Source organism: Nothobranchius furzeri, chromosome 2 (genome assembly GCF_043380555.1).
Source record: "Nothobranchius furzeri strain GRZ-AD chromosome 2, NfurGRZ-RIMD1, whole genome shotgun sequence".
Classification (NCBI taxonomy): domain Eukaryota; kingdom Metazoa; phylum Chordata; class Actinopteri; order Cyprinodontiformes; family Nothobranchiidae; genus Nothobranchius; species Nothobranchius furzeri.
In genome coordinates this window covers 44,023,398-44,041,777 of record NC_091742.1, presented here as the reverse complement: position 1 = coordinate 44,041,777, position 18,380 = coordinate 44,023,398, and positions in this window count along the sequence as shown.

Sequence of the window (18,380 nt, the reverse complement as noted above, 5' to 3'; positions counted from 1 at the left end):
CGTTGCATTCTCCCTCAACGAAAAGTCCTCACATCATGCATTTAAGCTAAAATGCTAATGTTAACTTACCTTGCACTGGCTGTAGAGACGTGGGTGATGGTCACGCAGATGTGCCATTAGATTCGAAGTGTTGCTGCCTTTTGCAGACACTTGTTTCCTGCACGTTCTGCAAACGGGATAGCAGTCTTCTATTAACTGTCCCTCAGCATTTTTCAGAAATCCAAAATATGCCCATACTTCCAATTTAGTCTTCTTTGAGGGCTGATGGATGTCCTGGGCGCTGCCGTCTCCTCCTTCGGCCATTATTTCAGCTTTAAAGTTTTGGTGCCGTTGCAAACTAAAAGGTGCGTGTGCGGGCCGCGGGAACTTCAGCAGAAGCGACGGTGGCTGGTAAGGGTCACCGCGCCGAAACCGCGGCCACGGTAAACCCACCGAGATAATTTCGTTTTTTAAAAACTGGACGGTTATTTTTATAGTCAACTTTTTTACCGGGGTTTACCGCTATACCGGTTACCGTGACAACCCTAGTGTTTACTGATGAAGTCACTCGTGTGACTTCGTGCTCTGTCGGTGACAGCTGCTCCTATGCTGCTTCGCGTCTCGTGGGAAGGGCCAAGCAGCAGCTTACGCGAGCAAGACATGCTGCTGCAGTAACATGCTGCTGACGGCTCCGTTGGAAAGCCGGGGTAAAAGAAGCAGTGGGGCCAGTGGCTTAAGGGCTGCGACTAAACTTATAGAATCTGGGGTTACAATACGTAACCAACGTTCATCTAATCTTAGCCCTTAAGCGAGCTGCTATTGGAATAATGCGCAGCCTTAAGATTTTGGCATCTGCCTGTTAGATCCCGGTGGCTGCCTGGTGGGGTCTGGGTCCCTGGGCTCTGCTGGGTCCCCGGCGGGGGTGGTCGCCCCTGGGTCCCGGGCTCGGCCGGCTAGGGGGTGGGAGGCTGCGGGCGGGCCTGTGGGCTTGCCGCTGATATCTCCGGGGACTCTGCCAGCTGCTGGTTGTGGCCCCCCGGGGCGATCCTCTGTGCCTCTCGGGGGGGGCGGGGGCCTTCCTGGTTGCAGTCTCCTTGGGGTTCCTGCGTTCTGGGGCAGCGCCTGGATCTCTGGGACTTGGAGCTCCCCCCGTCTCCTGCGCATCTCTGGGGGGCAGATCTGTGGTCCCTCACACTCTCTGTTGGGCGCTCCTATAGAAAAACCTTAAATAAACAAGCGCGTGTACACACACAGGTGCTCACATGGTGCTCTCAAAAGTATGGGCTTGGGCACGTTAAACACAGGTCTTAAGACTATGGTGGGCACTTAATGCGTTGTGATTTATTATCGTGATTCTTCAGTTAAGCAATGTTGATTATATATATATATATTTTTTCTTTTCATCAAGTTGACGCAGTGATAGGTAGATCTTGTTGTATTGTTGTTGTGTCCATTTTTTTGTGTCCCTTTGTTATTTTTTTTTTTGTCTTTTTTCTGCAGGTCTGGAAGCAGACTCTTGTTCATTATTGTTTATTTTTGTGGACCCCCCCCCCCCCTCTCTCTCTCTCTCCCCACCTTTTCTTTTCCTCTCTCTCTCACCTCTGTCTCCGTGTCTGGTCGGAATTACAAAGCATTCAACAACAATAACAATAAAGTTTTAAGTATCAGGCGTGACATTAAAAGCAAACGCTTTGATGCTCCACCTGAGAATAAATCTGTAAGGCTTGTCACCAGCATTCAGACATCAATTCTGCTTGCTTCACAGCCAGACAGGACACGGTAAAAAAAAAAAAAAAAAAAAGGAATAATGCCCAGCTGGATGGGTTTACGCCACACTGGTTAGCTCAACCAATGAACACACCCAACAAGACTTCTTTTAGTGAGGGACGCTCATCCTCAGTCCAGGCTTAAAGGCTGAGGCATCCAGAGATAAGAGTGGAGCCCCCACTAAAAAATATCATCCACAAGAGGATGAAAATCATTCAAGCAGGACTGATGAGGTGCCATAAAGCGAACATTCAGCCTGCTGAGGTCCAAGCACTGAACGAGTGATGGAGCCTGAAGACACATCTCATAAATAATAACGAGTAAAGGAACAGGGTGAAGCCCATGACGCAGCCTGACAAATGTCTTCCATCGACACACCACTGTGGAGTGCCATAGAAGAGGAAATCCCTCTGGCTGAGTGAGCCCTGAGTGTCTCAGGAGGATCCTGCCGCGAAGATGTGTTAGCGAGTGAAATGGCGTCACATAGCCAGTGTGAAAGACAATGGGTCGACAGCGCTTGCCCAAGGGAAGACTCCCTGTAGTGCACAAACAGGCTTTGTGAGCGGCGAATCCCTGAAGTGCGTGACACATATCGTGCGAGCGCACGCACCGGGCAGAGAAGATGGGAAGCCGCCTCCTCCTCAGAATTATGGGGAGGAGGAAAAAGTCCAGCCAATGAAATTGACCTGGATTTGAAGGAAGCATTAATGTTTTTGGACACAAAGGCTGGGTTGGGGCATAAAACAGCAGACCCGCAATCCTCCCGCATCCTGAGGCATGCGGGAGCTACTGAGAGGGCGGTTAGGTCGCTCACTCTCTTGACTGATAACAGCACCAGCAGCAAGGCCGTTTTGAGTGACAGGAACTTAAGTGAGACCTGGTCCAAGGGCTCAAATGGGGCTTTAGATAAGCCGTGCAGAACCACCGTTAGATCCCACTGGGGAAATAGCGGGCGGGACACAGGTCTGTTCCTTCTGACACCCCTTAGAAAACGTTTTGTGAGGGGATGACTGAAAACAGATCTATCTCCAAAACCCTGATGACAGGATGAGATAGCTGCAGCATATGTTTTAATAGTGCTGAATGCGAGGCCCCTGTCCATCAGCATCTGCAGAAACGATAGGACATCCGCCAGCTGGCAGGAGAGCGCTTGAACATTCCGCTCTGTGCACCATTTCTGGAAAGCTGCCCATTTAGCAGCGTAAGATACAATGGTAGAGGGCGCTCGCGCACTCTGAATCGTAGCCACCACATCATGCGGCAGCCCAGAAGCCTCTAAGCGTGACCGCTCAGCGGCCAGACCCACAGCCGTTGGCCTATTTCGGGAGGATGTCTGATTATCCCATCTGCCTGGAGAAGGGCATCCTTCCTCCACGGCAGCTTCCACGGGGAGCTGGACTCTAGCGCTTGCAGGTCCGGAAACCATGACGCGGACAAGCGTCTGGGAGCCACCAGAATTACCGAGAGCTGTTCTGACCGAACTCGGTCCAGGAGACAGGGAATCAGAGGGACTGGTGAAAACGCATTGAGGAGCGTTCGAGGCCAGGGCTGGTGTGAGAAGGCGTCCGCCCCGAGTGGGGGTTGGTCCCGGGGACTCAGGGAAAACCACAGGCGACACTGAGCATTTTCGCGAGCCGCGAACAGATCCACAGAAGGTACCCCGAACCTGATCCAGATCTGAGATACCAGCGCAGGATGCAGACGCCAGTCGGAGTCACGGGGTCCCCCTCTCGACAGGATGTCTGCTGCTACATTCAGGACCCCCGGGATGTAGGTGGCCTTGATGGACAGCAGGTGGACATGTGCCCAACACAGTAAATCTGTGGCTACACACAGCAATGGGAGGGACCGAACTCCCCCTTGGCGATTTATGTAGGCTGCCGCCACCCAGTTGTCCATGTGAATTTCGACATGACGGCCCTCGAGAAGGGCAGCGAAGTGTCTGATCACATTCCTCACTGTCATAAGCTCCAACACATTTATGTGCTCGTGCGTGTGAGGGGGCCAGCGATCTGCCACCGTATGGGACAAGCACGTGCCCCCCCACCCCAACAGCGACACATACGTAAACACAGATACGTGTGACGCAGGACGTCCGATGGGAACTCCGTGTGAGAGGGTGCAGGGATTCCCCCAGTGAGTGAGGTCCCCGCCCACTGAGGGGGGAACCCTCAACATACGTCTCTTCTGACGTATCGGAACTGCGCTGCTCTGGGCGGCCACATGTTGGAGTAGCTCTGTTGACTATATGGACGTTTTACCTTTTCTTGGGCATTTTTTCTTCTAGTTTCTCAAGAAAAACTGTACTTTTTTGGACACTTTACTGGTTTCTGGTGCTGTGAAGCTTGGAGGATTTTTACTGCTATTTTTTTTTAGCTTTTTTCACTTTTTGAGCATTTGTTATGATGTGTTACCATGGCAACAAGCTGGTTTACAATCGGGAACAGCTGATTAACATTGGAAAGGCTGAAATAATACCTCAACTGAAGCCACAAATCCCAAATGAGCTAAAACGTAAGAAGTGTGGGTGCAGAGCGGGAGCAAAACGGAGACAGAGAAAGAGGAATATCAAACCATCTCTTCCATCGATCATAATGGGCAATGTGAGATCACTGGCCAACAAGATGGAGGAACTCCAAGCCCTTTCAAGGACTCAGCCAGAGTTTTGGCAGTTTCGGAACCGCTGGAGGAGATAATGCAAAGAAGGATTCTCCAGAGAATCAAGAAAATTATGGATAACCCTGAGCATTCTCTTCACAAGACTGTCCGACAACGGAAGAGTGTCTTCAGTCAGAGGCTTCTTCAGTTTGGCTGCAACACTGACCGCTACTGGAGATCCTTCCTGCCAGCAGCCATTGTAATATACAACAACTCTTTGATGACTTGATTATTATTATTATTATTATTCTGAGCTACTACAGCAATCAATTTCCCTCTGGGATTAATAAAGTATTTTTGAATTGAATTGAATTGAATTGGGTGTACCCGGAGGCAGATGAACCAACATTGCAAGTGCCTCCTGTGCAACAAACCTAGTGGCACTACAGCGTGGGCCGCAGCCATCATGCCCAGAAGTTTCATGACTAACAGGGGTCTCACGATCCTGCGGGGTTGCACGTGGGAGATCACCATGATGAGATCTGCCACTCTCACCGGCGACAAACGTGCTCTCATTAGGGAGGTGTTCAGCTCCACCCCGAGGAACACAATCAACTGGGATGGAAGGATGGAGCTCTTCTCCCAGTTTATAGAAAACCCCAGGGTTGACAGATGCTTTGTTAACTTCCTGGTCTGTTCTGACGCCTTGTCCTCGGACCGAGCGCACAGGAGCAGGTCGTCCAGGTAAAATAAAACCCTCATTCCCGCCGTGCGCAGCGGCTGCAACGCGGTCTCCAGACATTTGGAGAAAGTGCGTGGGGCTAGCGAGTAGCCGAAAGGGAGGCGATTGAACTGGTATTGAACTCCCTTGAATGAGAAGCGCAGGAACTTCCGGTGCTTGGGAATTACTGGGATGTGGAAGTATGCGTCTTTCAGGTCTATTAACATGAACCAGTCCCCGGAGCGCACGTATTCCAGGACTTGCCTCATTGTTAACATGCGGAAATGCATCACTGCTATGGAGCAGTTGAACAGGGAAAGCTCGAGAATTGGTCTCATTCCTCCCGACCTCTTCGGTACTACGAAGTAGCGGGAGTAGAAACCCGAGAGCTCTTGTCCGCGAGGGACTCAGGAAATAGCGTCTTTAGACAGAAGTTCCCGCAACTCCAGCTCTAGGGCCTGAGACTGAACTTGTGATGTGAACGTTGTCTCCACGATCCCGTTGAAGGGAGGAGGAGCGGCCTGAAAATGGAGTGAGTGACCGTAATGAATGGTCTCCGATATTCATTTGCTCATGGTACAAAGGCGGTGCCATTCGTGCGCGCGTTCCGACAACGGACACGTGTTCGCGGTCACGTGAGCAACGTCTGATGACTGGGTATGCGCCCTTACCGCCGTCGCTCGCCCCAGAGAACTGGGGGCGACCCATGGAGGGCTGTGCTCGAAAGGGCGAGTGTGAAACAGCTGGAAGAGGCTGATCCGCACCCCGGGGCGTGGAGACCAAAGGAGCAGGGCGAGTGGGAGCCGGGCCCATACACGGGGACGGCAAAGTGCCCGCGGACGGAGCCGCGCACTGTGCCGCCGCGTGTGATCGCGACAGCGCCATGACGTCCCGTCCCACCCAACGTTGTGGGGAAAACGGGACGAGTTGGGCCTGGCTGAAGGCTGGGGCCGGTGCGTAAATGGAGCGCACCTTTACAGCTGGCTGTGTGATAGGACTGACTGCGGGAATATGTACATGTGCCGCAGTGCTTGATGTGGGGAACATGTGTGAAGAGTCGGCAGAGGACTCTGCAGAGGACTGTTGGATTGTGCTCTTTAAGTGACGTTTTTTGGGTTTTATTTCAATACCAACATCAACATCATTACAATCATGTACACACACATTCCCCCCAAAGAGTCACTTTCGTGGCTGCTTTCAGCGAGGCTCCTGCACCTGTGACTGTCAATACGGCGTCTGCTGGCTCCGTCGAAACCGTTGGCCGCCAACTTGCTGGTCTCGCTGAGGTGGAGCCGAAGCGGGAGGCCGGCTCCGTGGAGCGGGCGGCACATCCGGGTGCCTGAAGTTTCCGCACCGTTCGTCCCATCCTCTGGTGGAACGGCCGGAGTGCGAGGCTGACCGAGGGTGGACCAGGTCTCGCACCGTAGCTGATAGTTCAGCTGTCTTCTGAGCCCTCTCGATGACGCCCCTAAGATGGGGACCAAACAAAACGATGAGGTGATGCGGCCTTCCAGCATCTCCCTGTGCAGGTGATCAGGAATGGAGGGCAGGGCCTTGAGCCACAGGGCCTGCTGGATGAGGGTCTGCCAGGCAGCAATGCGAGCAGAACCGGTGAGCACAGCAGCGCATAGATTGAGGATAGCAACAGTAGTTTTAATAATGGTGGTTTTCGTCTCGTCGGGAGCGTCCAGCTCCTCCATCATTTTTGAAATACCGAAGGCAAGAAGGGCGATGTTATTCCCTGCAGTGCCGGTCTGAAAGGCACACTGGTGTGCGCGGTCGGTGAGCCGTGTCAGCAGCTGGTCATGCTTTGAAGCGGGAACTGCTCGCGGGCCAGTGAGGTGGTCCTTGGTGCCAAACAGCGAGGCCAAGTCCGGCTCTAGTGGAGGAACGGATGGCCAGCCCTGGTCGGGGAATCCCTCAACCTTGGTGGAAACTGGCGCCTTGAGCTTGGCAGGCTTGGAGAAGGCGGCAGACCAGCAGCCCATAGCAGCGGGGAAGCGCGGCCAGATAGGGTCTGGACAGCGCGTCTGAGTTGTCTCGAAAATTCCCACCAAGTCATCCGCTTCGGGCGGGGCCGGTTCTGGAATGGCTTGCCCCTTGCGGACCGCAGCCGCAGAGATGATGGCGGGCAGCTCCTGGAGCAGTGCTCTTACTGCTGGTAGGGAGGAGCGAGAAGCCGCTGGGGCAGAAAGACCCGCTGAGCCAGGCTCGTCAACCTCCGTGTTGTCTAGGAGGGAGGAATGGCTAAGGCGGCTAGCCTCGTTGTATTCCTCACGTTCGGTGACGTCATCCAGCCGGTTGAAGCCAGCCAGCTCCTGACCGGCGTTGAAGAAGCCCAAAGCCTTGTCCAGCAAGTACGTCTCAGCCACCGGAAATTCCTCGGCGGCGGCGGGAGTGAAGTACTCGACCCGGCGGATCTTCTCAGCCACAGGCAGAGCGGCACAAAATGGGCACGAGGCCTGGGGGGTCAAGGCCAGGCCAGCGTGATGAGCCCCGAGACAGACCTCACATTTGGCATGCAGGTCGCTGCTGGAAATGGAGCCCGTCTGGCAGGCCGGGCAGGTCCTGGCGTCGCTGGACATAGCTGGTGAGTTGAAATCTTCTTGCGATAATTTGCTCTTTAAGGAAGCTCTCAAGCTTGGCATGAAGAGAAAAAGGAGGCGAACAGTGGAGTCGCTCCACTTACATACCCACAAGGGGGCCCACTATTGGTGGGCGTACATTTAAGCTCTTCATAATTGGCTGATGCTGAGATCATCCTTCCCAATAGCAGCTCGCTTAAGGGCTAAGACTAGACGAAATAGAGCTTTATAGTCCCATTAAAAGTGAGTTAAAAGATTACTTGATGCACCACACAGGTAACATTGATCTTTGTGAGATGACGTATCAGTCGCTTTGTGTGTTGTGAGTTTATATATCTGCAGAAATGGTACACTCCTGTTTTGTGAAGGACTGCCATGCTATCTTCACAAGAAGGCAAAAAAGTTAAATGTAGGCAGGTATCATGTTAACTGGATAGTTTCCGTATCTGACCGATTATTTTGATGGGAAAATCTCAAGGCTGTTGGTCATCCTGCCAAATTATCCTGACGCATGCAGGTGTGCAGATATTTTAAATGCACAGAGTACATCGCGGAGGTAAAAAATTAAGTCAAGAAAAGATTCCCATCAGAACATCTGAGAATTATCTCGACCTTGGACACCATGATCAGCACAGCTCGCTGTCTGCGTGCTGAGCTGGGGAGAGCAGCTCGGAGCGCGTCTGTGGGTCACATGCCAGCAGCAGAACCCAAATGCGGCATGTGAAATGTTCCTACTTTAAGTGAAATCATTTAATTGTAACAATATGTTGCTCGACATTCTGGTCAGCTTGTTTAGACTAAATATTAATAAAAAATGAATGAAAATTATTTTGTAAATTTTTTTTATTATGAAAATGACGGGAGGAAACGATCATGACCTTGTTTTTAACTCTTTCGGTCAAAATAAAAACAAATGTCTAGCGTGACCTCTGCAAGTATTGTTTATGTACCTGGCTGCTTGTGACTTATATTAATAACATGTTTAATTAGGAATGTTTCTGGACGGCTACTTTTTACTTGATTATAAATAGGTTGAAATAATGCTACACTCACTCAAGTGATACATTTTCTGCAAGTCAAGACTAAGCACACACAGATCATGGGGGACTAACTAATCTATCCATGCACAATAGATTGCTACAACAAAATACCACAGGAGATGTAAACATTTTTAACAAATTTTCTTTGAGAACAAACGTCTGATTTATTTAATTATTTATACATTTTTCTTTGAAAGCTGTTTAAGTTTCTGCTGATGTAAAACATTTTGTTTTCTTATATTTATTTTTCACTGCCTAATCTTAAAGAATCTACATAAGCTGATATTTTGATCCCCGTTTTATTGATTTCTGTTCTCCACTAATGCTTGAAGATTTTAGTTTAAAATTCACCTCTTTTGTTAATCCAAAACTGTTATTTATTTTTCACATGTTCAGTGTTAGCAAACACATCTTAAAAATAAAAATATCCTTCTGGTATTTTTCAATGGAAATTATTAAGCATTTAAGATGAACAAAAATGGTGATTTGGTATATACTGTTAATATGACCAATTTATATTTGTGATAGGAATTTTTTTCATATTGCTCAGTTCTAGAGTTCACAGTTTTTTTTTTATCAGCGTGAAACAAATTACAATCCTCTTGTTTTGTTTTGATAAAACTAACTGTAGTTCACAGAGACACAACTAGGGTTGGGAATCGAGCTCTGATTGGAACCAGGACTAACTCAGTTTCTTCCTGGAATTGTTCACATTTTTTATTTCGATTCCTATTTTCTCCACCGACCACAAAAATAACCTGCCAGACGTGTTTGCATTACCACACAGTCATGGAAAATATGTGTACTGCAGAGAAGTTGTAAAAGTGTGGCTTCAGCTGCTGATCCAAATCTGATCTTCGTTGAGAAAATTGTGATCTGCAAATTTTGATCAATGTCTCAGCACTGATCATACCAGCTGATCACCTGTCACTCCTCCTTCTTAGCCCGCAGAGGCTCTGGGTGCAACGTTGCATCTACCTCCCCCCTTTCTTCACACAGTACAGGCGTGCAGCATCAAAAATGTAACAAATGTGTCTGCCGACTGTTTAGTCAGTCTGTGAGAGTGACGTAAACTGTACGGCCAAAATGCCGCTATATGAAGCTCATAAAATTCATCAGAGCAGTGGGTTTAATATGAATTTTAAAGAAAAACTCTGGGTGAAGTGAGCCCAACCCTGGACACAGCAGAGAACGGGAGGAAAGTTGAACTCACTGTATTTACAATTCAGTTACAGAAGCTGCCCGTGTGTTTCACACAGTTTTATTTTACCTTCAAATAAATCATATTAACCCTTTGATGCATAATGGTCACTACAAAGGACAGGTACTCAAAATTGTTATTTATGTGTTTTTGCTATTAAGCACAGCTGTTGAAGACTTTATTGCATTTGAGCCCTCCATTTGGACCTCAGTAAGCCAAGCCAACATATTTCATGTTCAGAATGCATGCTGCCCACTGAAGTGGACATGTAATAAATTATTTGTAAATTATAAAATTTTACAAAAAATATTTGTTGAAATTTGTTTCATTCACACCTAAAGACGAATGAAAAAAATTGTTAAAAAAATCATGGTTGAAGATTTCATAATTCATGCATCAAAGGGTTAAGGAGTTCACACAATAAATCAACCAAGCTCCCTTAGAGATCTTGGCTTCCTTGGAAACTCAACAGGTGTATTTGGGGCGCATCTGAATCAAACTTTGAGAAATCTGCTCAACAATGCTAGCAACATTTTAAAGGACCTCTCAGCCAGATATTCAACCATTTACATACAGCACCTAAACATGCCGAGTGCATGTAATTTAGAGGACATTTAGTTATCATGCCAACAGGTAGACCAGCCAGGCCATGAAGCTCCTCGTGATGGTGACATTCATCAGCCTTCTCTGAAAATGACAAATCAGTCCTTAACGCAAAATCATTTACAGGATATGTCCTTCTGCTGTTCACATAAACGTCTGGCTGGCAGCACTTGCCACATCTATCCAATCCAATCCAATCCAATCCAATTTTATTTATAAAGCGCATTCACAAGGCATTACATTCAAACAAGGCGCTGTACACTAAAAATGTTAGTTAATTACACCGGCGTTATACAAACATGTCGAACACAGATAAAAGATAAAAAGGAAATACAACAAAATCCCCAAAACTAACAGCTAAAAATCAATAAGACACAGGGTGAATAAAAAATTAGAAAGTTTTAAAAAAGAACCTCAATAGTACGGAAGTTGATAATTGTGAAGTCCATTTTTAAACAGTGCAGATGTAAGTGAGGTTCATAATTATGTTATATAAGCTAGGTTGAAGTAGTGAGTTTTCAAGCGTGAATTAAAAATGCTAGCTGTTTGTGCTTGCCTCACTAGCAGTGGTAATGCGTTCCACAGCTTCGGTGCACAGACAGAGAAAGCCCTTTCTCCACGGCTTTTTAAACGTGCATTCGGAACAGCCAGGAGGAGCTTATCTTCAGACCTGAGAGCACGCGGCGGGTTGTAGTAATGGACAAGTTCACACAGATATGGAGGAGCTTGATGGTTCAAGGATTTGTAAGTCAGAAGCATAATTTTGAAGTTTATCCTGTTAATCCAGTGGAGAGATTTCAGAATTGGAGAAATGTGTTGTCTTCTGTCAGCTCCAGTCAGCAACCTAGCTGCAGAATTCTGGACCAGCTGAAGTCTAGAAAGAGCTGCTTTACTAATGCCATATAAGCAGGAGTTAGAGTAATCCAGCCTTGAGGTGATGAAAGTGTGGACCACCGATTTCAGAAGACGGACACTCAGGATGTGCTTTAGTTTCGAGATGCGTCTTAGTTGGTAAAAACATGATTTAACTGTGTTATTGACCTGGGCATCCATCTTCAGAGCCTGGTCCATTTTTACTCCAAGGTTGGAGATTACAGAGGGTACATTAGGTGAGAGATAGTTGAGGTCAGGTTGATGAGTCGCCGTGGTACTGTAAGGACTGAAAACGATTAAGTCAGTTTTGGAGTCATTGAGATGGAGGAAGTTATCAGCTAGCCATTGCTTGACCTCAAGGATACAATCAGACAGAACTTTCGTTGATTGAGTTGGCTTAAATGAAAAGTAGATTTGACAGTCGTCAGCGTAAAGATGGTTTGAGACAGCGTGCTTTCTGAAAATGGCTCCTAAGGGCAGTATATAGAGGTTGAACAGTAACGGGCTGAGAATTGAACCTTGTGGGACACCCCAACTTAGAGGCTGTGACTCGGATGAACAGCCATCCAACATGACCCTAGCAGACTTGTTACAAAAGTATGACCTAAACCAATCCAGGGCTGTGCCTGAAATGCCAGCCCAAGTGTGAAGTCTTGTGATCAAAATGTCATGATCGATCGTGTCGAATGCTGCAGATAGATCCAAAAGTACCACAACCACATGGAAACCTGAATCTAAAGCCAGAAAAATGTCATTAAACACCCGAACGTGAGCAGTTTCAGTGCTGTGCTGTTTTCTAAAACCAGATGTCCATTACCTGAAATTCATTTAGATGTTTCATCAACTGTTCATAGACTATTTTCTCAAGGACCTTAGATAAAAACGGTAATTTGGAAATTGGTCGGAGATTAGAGTAATCGGTGGGATCAAGGCCGGGTTTTTTCAAGATTGGTTTTAGAACAGCGTGTTTAAAGGCACGAGGAACTTCAGCCAATGTTAAGCTATAATTTATAATGCCTAGCACGTTATTGCTAATTAAAGGAAACACCTCTTTCAGGAGTCGAGGTGGGATAACATCATCTGGGGAGCCAGAGGGTTTCATGGCTGCAACAGCTTTTTCTACATAGGGCAAAGAGATGGGCTGAAAGCTTTGAAGTTGCCCATGAGAGGGTATAAATGAATCAGGAACATGGTTGGTTTGGTGAATCTGAGCTCTGATTACAGTAATCTTATTTAAGAAAAACTGCAGGATTTGGCTACACAAGTCAGCAGACACAGAGGAAAAAAATTTTTCAACTGGGGAAAGGTGTGCATTTTTGGTTTTATATAACACACCTTGATTATTTGAATTAGCCGTGACAATGCTGGCAAAAAATCGATTTCTCGCGCCTCTGACTGCTCTTTGGTACTGAGACCAAGCCTCTCTCATGGACTCAAAGGATACAGTAAGACTGTCTTTTATCCATTTACGTTCCAGTCTCCTGCAATTTCATCTCAAGGAACGAGTTTGTTCGTTCAGCCATGGGTCTGGCTTGGATTTCTTTCGACTTGATTTTAATGGAGCGACAATATCCATAGCAGCCAGGCAGGATGAATCAAGCACACGAAGTGATCCCTCAACTACAGAAGACGCATCAGTAGAATCATATGGAGCTGAGTTCAGAGTAAGAACAGAGGCAAAATCTGCAGCAGTATTGGGTCTGATTATACGAGAGAAGCTGGGACGGAAATATTCAATATGAGAGGCATAGTCGAATTTCAAATTAAACAAAACTGGTGAGTGATCTGAAAAAGTCGCAGGTAAAATGCCAAGATCACTAATTTCCAGCTCATGACAGAAAACCAGGTCAAGTGTGTGTTTATGTCCATGTGTGGGCGCATTAACACGTTGGGACAAGCTGAAAGAGTCAATAATATCTAGGAAATCCCTTACCAAAGGTTTGTCAAGGCAGCAGATGTGAATATTAAAATCACCAAGCAAGAGTATTTTTCCGTATCTACAGGAGACTTCAGCCAGAAAAGCTGCAAATTCATTTAGAAAATCCTTATTATATTGTGGTGGACGGTAAATTAGAGCACATAACAATGTAGGAGAATGACCCAATTCAAATACGCTCAATTCAAAGGACAATGGAGTTGATTGAGGGGTAATCGGTGTGCAGATAAGATCTGATTTAAATAGAGTCAATAGACCTCCGCCCCTGCGGTGTGCTCTTGGAATGTTAATGAAGAAGCACCCAGGAGGTAACAGTTCAGCTATTGAGGCTGAATCCCCAGGGGTGATCCATGATTCAGTGGCGCATAAAACATCCAGGCTATTGTTCTGGAAGAATTCCTTCAAAATAAAAGTTTTATTTCCAACCGATCTGACGTTGATCAGCGCAAAGCGAGTCGACTGAGTATCCGATTGTAGAGAAAGTCCGTTTCCATCAGATCTTGCAGCATACCGGAGGTTGGCGGGATTTCTTCCCCGCTGAATGAGCCGGCCAGAACGAGAGCAGCCGAAACGCGCGTGGGCACCCGGTTGGCAAATCATCCTCACATCCCACGCCTCATGCAGCTCCCCGGTCCGAGAGCTCCCAGCCAGCAGGACATCCTCGTTTCAGACGCATCCATGGAACATTCAGCTCCGTGTGCTCCCCGTAGCAGCGAGATCGGCCCAACACAGTTGAGATGACGCTGGATCTGCCACATCACAGTCACGGAGCAGCACTCTGATATGGCCTCGCCGCACCGGATCCGGATCTACGATATGCGTTATGCACCTTTATGATTTTCACAAAAGCTCTAGCAGGAGTACCACAGACAACTGAATCCAGCTCAATAAAAAGTTGTTTCCCTTTGAAATCAACTTCCTGCAGCTGCCTTAGCTCCTGATTAAAGACATTCATCAGTAGAACTTGGTTTCTTTGAACCACAAAACAAGCCAACAGGTTCCTTCTTTGGAACACTTACCACAAGACTTAAGATTTGACATAACTGTACATTTGTGCTTTTAACAATTACAAGCTATCAATATTTATCTGTAATTTAAAGCAGAATACATCAGCTGAATTTTTTATTAGTCTGACTAAAGTCTTTTGTAGAGCTTTCAAAATTCCTCTATAATAATAATACTAAACACCACATCGATGTCGAATTTCACATTCAGTGTTCGTTTTAAGAATTGTTCTAGCATCTTTTGGCAGTTGTGGATGGTACACTCTTATCAAACTTAGAGCAGTGAGGGCAACTAAAGAAAGATCATTAAGGCTTTCTGACTCAACAACAGTTTGGGATTCGTGTTGGATCTCTGCTCCTCCATCAGTATCATCTGGGCAAAGTTCATCAAAATGGTCATTGATCTGAAAGAGAGTGGATTCATCTACTTTTGGGGCTGCTTCTACTAGAAGGTGTGTCAGTTTTGTCCACTGGGGGTTGTGCAGAGCCTAAAAAGGCAGTTTTCTGCAATGTCGCAGAACTGTTTTTCCAAAGCAATGTGAGCCCATCTTCTAATGGCTGAGCTTGTTAATGGATGTTCCGTCCTTTTCATTATCTCTACAAATGATTGTTAAAGTCCTTATAGTAGTATGACCAACATTTTGTCATGTTGTGTGGCAATAGTCTAACCCACGACATACATAATCAGTGCATTGACAAAGGTAAGAGTTCAAACAATAATTTATTACAAGGAGAACTAAAGGAGCAGCGTAAAATCTGGCTGAGTTCTTCGGACGCGATTCCGCTGTGGAGATCTGGAGACAGAGGGAGTTTAGGTACGGTATGTGAGAACTGAATAGATTGTGGGGTTTAGAGGACTTATGCCTGATTCATGCTTCTGCGTCAGCGTCAGTGCGGAGACAGGCAACGCCATTATCTGTCCTTGCGGTCCTGCTGGAGAGCCCCAAAAGGATGGATGGAGTCGAGTTCTCTTTTCTAAACATCCTTCCGTCGAGACAGAGAATGCAAGCTTGTGATTGGTCGGGGCACTGCTGTCATCTACACCGCCGCCATTTCGCCCTCAAAAGCATACAGAGAGCCGAGGATAACTAGCGACAGAAGCTTGAAGAACACCTTGTGAAAAAACTCAAAAATGAACGTTTAATTCCCCGTGACTGGAGGAGTGAAAAGATGCGCAGTAGGCATTTTATTTGTGGACGGAAATGACAGGAAACGTGGGTTTAGGGGTGGCGAGCGCATGAAGAGGTGAAGGAGAATGAGAGACAAATTTGTCCGTGTTAAAAAGTCTCTTATATACAAAAACACAATATACACATTATCTTGGACAGGATACCACAGAACAGTGCTACACCCTCTGTTGCCCTGACGGGGAATTGCTTTGCAACACTCCCCAGGAGACGGAGAAGTATGAGGGCAAAACGTCTCTGTCCATCCGTGCGTGCGTGTCTCTCCCTGTTGGAGTTGACGGAGATGCATGACTTAGGCTTTACGGTCTTGAAGTGTGGATGACTCCAGAGGGGAGATGGTCCGGTCTGGGGGAAAGGGAACTTACTTGCGGCAGGGTTCCTGAGGGTTTGAGGTGGAGAGAGCTGAGCAAGGAAGTTTTTGAAGATCCGGGAGGGTTTAGGTGTGCTGTTGGAAACAGGGAGGCCAGGGATGGGCTGAGAGACGAACAGGGAGTCGAGGAAATCCAGATTACAGTCGGTCAGAGGTGGAAGTGGGGGTGATGTCTGCGGAGATGGCTAAGAGGTGGTCAGGCATAAACAAACAGACTCAAACAAATACTCAAAGACTAATTACTCAATCTAATTTCTCAGAAGTGGCTGATCAGTGATACCCAAGTTGAACTAATCATCCAGCGAAGTGAAGGCATCTGCAGCTTCCTGCAGATGACCCGCAGCTTCCCCACTTCCAGACACACCCACCTGCAGAAGGGAAACTCAAATCCAATTAGTGAGTGGAAGGAGAAACCCCAGACCATGACAGTACTCCCCCCCCCCCCCCCCCTTCCCAAGGGATGCCACCTGGCGTCCAGGCAAAGGAGGAGGAGGCGAAGGAAGAGGCAGCCCAAGCAGCCTCGAAATCCCTAATGAGGGAGGGGTCCTCGATCCAGCACCCCGGGACCCATTGCCTGTGCTCGGGCCATTAATCCTGCCACTCCAAGTACTGGTGGCCCCGGCCACGACGCAGAACGTCCAGGAAGTGCCGAACCTGATAGTCGAGACCCCCATCAGCAAGCCGGACAGTAGGTGGAGGATCAGGAAGAGGGTAAAAGGGACTGGAGGAAACAGGCTTTAGAAGGGACACATGGAAAATGGGATGTACCTTCATGTGAGGTGGGAGAACCAGGCGGACTATGAAGGGGTTGACGACTGAGGAGATGGTGTAGGGACCAATGTATCTGGGAGAGAGTTCCCTGCAATGATCCTTTAGCCGGATGTCCCTGGTAGACAACCAGACGCGCTGTTCCAGACTCGAGAGATGAACTGGGGACCTCGGTCAGAGAGAAGCTCAATGGGACTGCCATGTAATCTGAAGACATGTTTTACCAGCAGAGTAGTTGACTCTGCGGCTGAGGGAAGGACCTTCAAAGGTATGAGGTGGCAGGCTTTGGAGAACCTGTCCACTATTGTCATGACTACAGAAAAGCCTCGAGAAGGGGGAAGACCGGTAGCAAAGTCCATTGTGATGTGGGACCACAGTCTAGACAGGAAAGGTAACGGATTAAGTAAGCCAGAGGGTGGTTGGTTGCTACACTTGTTATGGGCACAGGTCTGACAGGCAGCTTTGTAATCCTTTACATCTTTGAACATGGTCTGCTACCAGAATGACCGTCTAAGTGCCACTGTACGGCTAACTCTGGGGTGAACTGAGGAATTTGCAGCTGGTCAATTTGTTTGCAGCTGCTTACGTGCCGTGAGTGTAGGCCAATCCTAGACTGCTTGCACCTATTCAGGGTCAGGCCCCAGTCTCCCACTCTTGAGAACAAAGCCCAAAAACTTAACAGATGGAACATGGAGTTCACATTTCTCCGCCTCAATGTAGAGACGGTTCTCCAGCAGGTGTTGGAGAATGGTGTGAACGTGTCCAGAATGTTCCTCAGGGGTCCTCGAGAAAAAAAAATCAGAATATCGTCAAGATAAACGGTTACAAACTTGTTCATAAAACCACCCAATATGGTGTTAACTAGAGACTGAAAACCCGCTGGGGCCTTTGTGAGGCCAAACGGCATTACCAGATACTCGTAATGTCCCACCTGTGTCTTCAATGTGGTCTTCCATTCATCTCCCTCCCTTATTCGTACAAGGTGGTAAGTGTTTCAAAGATCGAGCTCAGCAAAAATGGTGGCATCCTTTATGGGTTCGAATGTAGATGATAGCAAAGGTAATGGGTATTTGTTTCTTACTGTTATTTGGTTTAGACCTCGGTAGTCGATGCATGGCCTGAGGGATCCGTCCTTCTGAGAAACAAAGAAAAAAAAAACAGCCCCCAGGGGAGATGTAGATGGTCAGATTATGCCAGATGCTAGGGACTCCGAGATGTATCTTTCCATGCACTCTCATTCGGGTTTGGAGATGCTGTATAGACTGCTAGAGGGAAGAGGTGCTCCAGGAAGCAAGTCAATAGCACAATCGTATGGTCTATGTGGAGGTAAGGAGGATGCCTTTTCTCTTGAAAATGCCTGCTGAAGGTTTAGGTATTCCTTGGGAGCTCCAGTGAGGTCAGGAGGTGAGATCTCCGGGGGTCGAATCTCGGAACTGGGTCAAGCTGGACCCAGACAAGTTACGTGACATTGGTTGCTCCACATCTCTACCTTGTTTGTCACCCAGTTGATGTGAGGGTTGTGAGTCTTAAGCCAAGGATGTCCCAGGACAATTGGAGACAGGGGAGATGGGAACAAAAATAATGAAAGTGCTTCGTGATGGTTATCTGAGATTAGGAGTCGAACAGGAGCGGTCTTGTGGGTAATCGAGGTCAATGAACTGCCATCCAAAGATGAAACCCTTCTAGGGGTCATTAGTGGGATGGTGGTGATCTTGAGTTGTTTCACTAGTTCACTGTTCGCATCCTGA